At 39.4% G+C, this 6,333-nt stretch overlaps 1 long non-coding RNA gene across 1 annotated transcript; it reads left to right on the top strand.

Annotated features, from left to right (window-relative positions):
- The first annotated feature begins 751 nt into the window (after nt 1-751).
- Nucleotides 752-5,654, top strand: LOC119531533. The gene is made up of 2 exons (XR_005216332.1): nt 752-1,291; nt 1,632-5,654. It is a non-coding gene; the product is annotated as an uncharacterized LOC119531533 (long non-coding RNA).
- The last annotated feature ends 679 nt before the right edge of the window (nt 5,655-6,333 follow it).

Here is a 6,333-nt window from a genome sequence, read left to right as displayed (position 1 = left end):
TAGCTGGAAGTAAACTTAAGGAACAGAAAACCCAGGGACTAAATCCCAGTTAACACTTAAAAGTATTAAGATGTACACTGCGCAACAAAAGATTATAAGCAAAACAAAGAAACAGGGAGTGATGGCCCATCCAAAGAAACAACTGAAACATTAAGAAACCTTCCTTTAAACAAGACCAGATTTGAAGAGAACAGAAAAAGTCTTTTTAAAAGTGATCCTCAATATGTTTAGGGAGATCAAGGAAAGAAGGAGAAAGAATTGAAGATATCAAGAAAATGATGGAGTGAACAATATGAGAATCTCAATAAAGAGATAGAGATTTTAAAAAGAAACCAAACAGAAATACTGTAGTTGAAGACTACATTAATTGAAATGAAAAATTCCCTAGAGGGTTTCAACAGCAGATTTGAGCTGGAAGAAGAAATAATCTGTGTACAGGAAGGCAAGACAATTGGAATGATTCAGGATGAGGAACAGAAACGAAAAAGCAAACAGAACCTGTTAAACACTATCAAGTGTGTCAATACATGCATTATGTGATGGAGCAAAGGCAGTGTTGAGAGAGAAACTTATAGCTCTAAATGCTTACATTAAAAAGGGAGAAAGGTCTTAGATAAGAGACCTAACCTTACATCTGGAGGACCCAGAAAAAGAAGAACAAACTAAACCCAAAGGAAATAGAAGGATGGAAAGAAAAATATTAGAGCAATGGTAAATTAAATAGAGAATTCAAAATGAGAGAGAGAGTTCCGGTCGAGAGCGCGCTGGAAAGAGTGCGTCGGAAAGCGGAGCGCGGCCTGTGTTCTCCAGCTCCTCCGGGCCCTCGGACCCCTCCGGCCCCGGGCCGGCGGGTGAGCTGGGGGCCCGGGGGCGCCCTGCGGTCTCTGCCTGCGGAGACTCAGAGTCTTCACCGCGACTGTCCACCGTCTTGGTCCAGGCCCTGGGGCAGCGGCAGGACCCGGTCCTCCCTTTCCCCCATGATGTCTTGACGGCGGCGGCGGCGGCCTCTCGGAGCCTGGACCCCGCCGGCCGCCGGGTTTCCCTGCCCAGACCTGCCCGGCGGCGGGCGTGGCAGGGAGAGGAAAATGGCGGCTTCCCGAATGCCGCGGAGGGCCGTTAGGGGACTCGAGCGCCCAGAAGGCGGGTTGTGTAGACTCAGGCTCGGTCCTCTCTTCGGCTTGGGCCACGGAGCCTCACAGATCCGGGACCTGGGGTGACCACCCCATTCCAATTGGACGAGATGCCACCTCGTCCCAACAACGACGGACAAAGGCCTTAACGGGCCTGGAAGGTGAGCGGAACCCGGGACGACGACGGGTGGAACGGTTAGCGGGCCTTAGGGCGGTTAGTCTTCGTTCTGCCAGACCTTGCTTGACATTGAAAGAGAGAAATGGTAGACTAACCTGCAACATTTGTCCAATAAGAAGTGCCCACCACCTTTTGGGAAGATTTACTGGCCGTTTATAGAAGAAGGCCTTTGTATATAATATGAAAAAGCTGCTCTCAAATTTCCCCCCAACCTTTTTAAAGAAAACTTGTGCCACATCTAGGCTTACTAGATGTAAAGAGGTTGCCGATGTATGATAAAGTAGAGGTAGGAAATCACATGTCTTGTATTGTCCATTTGTTAGGGGGAAAAAAAAAATCTTAGGAATGTCTTCTGGAATTGACTTTGAAATGGAATTTAGACTGCCTCTGGAAGCGACAGCGGGAGAGAGACACAACCACGCTTTCTGTGGGTTGGAGGCCAAGAAGCAGAAGGCTAAGAAGAGGAAGAGAAGGTTGTATGCCAGACTGGTCATATTTAGAAGATATTTTCATATTATAACCATTATTTTGTGTGTGCAATTTATTCTTCACTACTGTATATATAATTGGCAATGCTAAGTACTTTTTGAAATATCTCCTCTTCCTATATGTTCTGAAGTGCCTGACATATGGTAAAAGTAGAGGTAGTAGAACACATTTTGTAGTTATCTTTTTGTTAAAATTCATATGAAATAGTACGGAGTTTTTTGGAATGGCCAAACCACCTCTCTAAATAGTACACATTTTGTACACTGGTTTGGGGGAGGAGGGAGAAGGAAGTGCAAAGGGCTCTATGCCAGTATGTTTATAATGAGACAAGATTAACCATTGTCCCTATGTTTGTGCATTTGGTTTTACTTTGCTATGTATGTAGTGTATATAATGGACGCACATGTCCTAATTTGCATCTAGTCTTCTAGATGTTAAGAGGTTGCCAGTGTATGACAAAAACATAGTAAACTAATACATCTTGTACATTTTGTGTTAAAATTCCTAAGAAAGATTGTCTTCTGAAATTTTGAGCAGTATAGCCCCCAGGGTTGGTGGAGGAAGGATAAAAGGGAAGGGTTCTAGAGTAGAATGTGCATATTTAGAAGACACTTTCTGATTAACTGTTGTTAGATGTGTGCAGTTTATTCAAGACTGTTCTGTATATAGTGGATGAACTAAGTCATTATTTGAAACATCTAGTCTGACTAGATGTTTAGAAGTGCCCAATGTATGTTAAAAGTAGTAGTAGTAAAATATTACTTTGTAAATACTGTTTTGCTCAAATTCATAGGAAATAGTGTCTTTTGGAAAATGGGATTGTTAAACCATCTCTCAGCAGCATACAACTGTCTATATACTCGTTCAGTGGTTTGGAGGAAGTGGGAGAGAAGCAATAGCAAAATGTAATTTGTTAGTGTGTTCAGACAAAACTTTTTCTGTATGTCCTGTGCATTTCATTTGGCTGTGTATATAATGGACAAATGAGTCCTAATTTTGCAGCATCTAGTCTGTAGACGTTAAAGAGGTTGCCAGTAGTTATTAAAATTAGTATGTTTTGTATACTTTATGTTGAAATTTATTGGAAAGCTTGTCTTCTGTAAATGACTTTTGGGTATGAATTTGTTCAACCACCTCAAACCATTACACTTGCCTGTACTTGTCTACTGAACTGGTGGTGGAGAAAAGGAAGTCAGGAGGGTATGGTTCAAGGACAAGATGGTCACATTTAGGCGACACCTCAGATTATAACCATTGTTATGTGTGTACAGTTTTATTGAACAATACTATATATGCAGTGAACAAGTAAATTTTTATTTGAAATAGCTAGTCTTTTTAAATGTTTAGAAGTACTTGATGTGTTTAAAAACAGAGGTAGTAGGATAGCACTGTAAATAGCTCTTAAAAATTGATGAGAAATACTGTCTTTGGGAATGGAATTGTTAAACCACCTCTGAACATTGTACTTGTTCATTGGTTTGAGTGAGGTGGGAGGGAAGAAATTGAAAAAGGTGTTTTGCTAGTGTGTACTAGAACATTTCTTATCATCCATTGCCATGTATGTTATGTGTATTCATTTAACTTTGCTGTACTGTATATATTGTGTATATACTGGACAAATGAGTCCTAATTTTATAATATCTAGTCTCTAGATATTAAAGAGGTTGCCAATGTATGACAAAAGTAGAGTTAGTAAACTAACACATTTTGTACACTTTGTGTTAAAATTCCTAGAAAGGCTGTCTTCTGAAAATGACTTTTGGAAATGAAATTAGAAAACCCCATCTAAGTGACACAGGTGCTTGTAGCTCATCCACTGGGTTTGTGGTGGAGAAAAGGAATCAGGAGAAATGACGGGCTCTAGCCCCAAAATGTTTCTATTTAGAAGACACTTTCAGATTTAACAGTTGTTACGTGTGTGTAGTTTATTGAACACTACTGTGTATATAGTGGACAAATTTAAGTCCTATTTGAAACATCTAGTCTTTCTAGATGTTTAGAAGTGCACAAAGTATGTTAAAAGTAGAGGTAGTAAAATAACACATTTTGTAGATATTGTTTTGTTAAAAGTCATATGAAATATTTTTTGGAGATGGAATGATCAAACCACCTTCAGAGCAGTACATATTCTGTTTGTGCTGTTTCAGGGAGGAGGGAGAAGGAAGTGCCAAGGGCTCTTTGCCAGTAAGTCTGTAGTTGGGCAAGATAAACCATTATCCTATATATTCTGTGTATTTTGTTTTACTTCACTGTGTATATAGTGGACAAACGAGTACTCATTTTTTATCTAGTCTTTCTAGACCAGTGTATGACAGTAGAGTTAGTAAACTAACACATTTTGTACATTTTGTGTTAAAATTTATAGGGAAGACTTGTTTTGAAAATGACAGAATTTTACTTGTGAAAGCAAAATCATTTAAAAAAAAATGAAAAAACAAAAACCCTCTAAGCATTGCACATGCAACCACTGGGTTGATAGAGATGAGAACAGGAAGGATTCTAGGCCAGAGTATTCCTATTTAGAAGACATTTTCAGATTATATCCTTTGTTACATGTGTATGGTTTATTCAAAGCTACTGTGTGTATTGTGGACAAGTTTAAGTCCTTATTTGAAACATCTAGTTTTTCTAGATGCTTACAAGGATACAATATATGTTAAAAGTACAGAGTGTAAAATAACATTTTAAATATTTTTTCTGTTAATACAGAAGAATGGCTGTATTTGGGGAATGGCACTGTTGAACTGGATATCTTGGAGCAGTGTGCTGAGGGGGTGGGGGTGGGGTAGGGAATGAAGTGCAGAGGGAAGGGTTCTTTGCCTGCGAGTTAGACAAGTTCAGATTGTTTGACCATTGTTCTGTATAGGCATTTTAGTTATTGCTGTGTATTAAAAGACAAGTCCTAATGTCCAAAGTATACTAAAAATAGAAGTAGAAAGATAATCCCTATAGAAATGTCCTTGTGTTAGTTTAAAGGAAGGCCTGTCTTCTGGGAGTGACTTTGCTAATCCACCTCTTGGAGCCAGATGCATTTCTGTACTTAGTCATTGAAATAGTGGAAGAGGAAGAAGAGGCAGGGCTCTTTGCTAGTATCTCTAGATCTAGAAGACAGTTTTAGATTATAACTATAGTTCTATGTGAATTTTTTTTTGTAAAATACCTGTGTTTATTGCGGATAAGATTCATTATTTCACAATATCTAAGCTTTTTAGATTTCTTGAGGTGACAATGTATGATAAAAAGTAGAGTAGTGAATTAACGAATTTATAAATATCTTTTTGTTGATAGAAAAGAAGCATCTTTGACATGGAATTGTTAAACGACCTCTGAGCAGTTGGTATCAGAACTTGTTTATTAGGTTGGCTGCAGAGGGGCGGAAGAACGTGCAGGGGGGAGGGATGTATGCAACTGTGTTCATATTTCCATTTTGATGTAACCATTGTACTTGGGCATCTCTTGGCTATACCATAGGACATTGCTAAAAATACTTCAGTGGAAACATACCTTATTTCAATATAGATCTGAACATGAATTCTCTTAGATGAATTATACTTGTTGTATTCTTTATGTCTAATTTTAAATTGAGCATTAAGGGAATGCAGTATTTGTTAACTCTGCCATATCTATAGAGGCCTGTTGCATTTTTGTCTTTTATGAAATTGTCCCAAAGGCAGGCAGGAATACATTTTCCCCCCTTGATTGAGTTGGTGTCATGTATTCTTGGTTATATCCCAGTACTCACAGCTTTGGGACTTTGAATTGGTAAATATTCATGAAAAAGCATGAAACACATAAAAATGTATGCTCAGTTGTATGTATACACATAAAGCACCTAGAAGGATATGTCAACCCGTAAACTGCTTGTGATTCTGGATGACTTTTGTGTTTGCTTCTTGTGCTTTTCAGTTTTCTATATTGCACAATTAAAAGTTTGAAAAAAAAATAAATGTTATTTTTAAAACTTTAAAAAAAAAAAAAAAAAATGAGAGAGAGAATCAACAAAACTAAAAGCTGTTTTTCTGAAATGTTGAATAAAATGGACAAAACTTTAGCTAGACTGACAAACAAATTGAAAGGACACATATAAGAAACCAAGATGGTGGCTAGGTGAGACAGGGCTAAGGAACACCTCTGTGGAAAACACTAGATAAAGACCAGAGAGTGACCCAGAATACCAGTTACAGCGATGTGCCAGCTGGACGAGATCTGCTAGTTCCCAGGGGCTGTATACTTGGTGAAACTGGGAGTCTGCATTCTGAAATGAGTGAGCAAGCTGGCTGGAAGTCCTGCAGTCACGTGGTGATCTGGAGAAGCCAGGGTTTGGCGTCTGGAGACCAACAGTCTCTTTTTTAAAAAAGAGGGGAAAACCCAGGAGTGGCTGCAGGTGTGATCGTGGGAAACACACAGTAAAACACAGCAAGAGGTGGCTGGGCCGGCCTCTCGGTGTCTGGCCTGGAAGATAGCCTGCTGCAGATATCCCTGGAGCTGGGGAAATGGAGCGGAGAGCCAGAAGCTGAAAGAATCCCCATGGCTAGC

The sequence above is a fragment of the Choloepus didactylus genome, chromosome 4, assembly GCF_015220235.1.
Source record: "Choloepus didactylus isolate mChoDid1 chromosome 4, mChoDid1.pri, whole genome shotgun sequence".
NCBI classification, from domain to species: Eukaryota; Metazoa; Chordata; class Mammalia; order Pilosa; family Megalonychidae; genus Choloepus; species Choloepus didactylus.
Note: the sequence above shows the minus strand (reverse complement) of the source record. Positions and strands in the feature narration are given on the sequence as shown.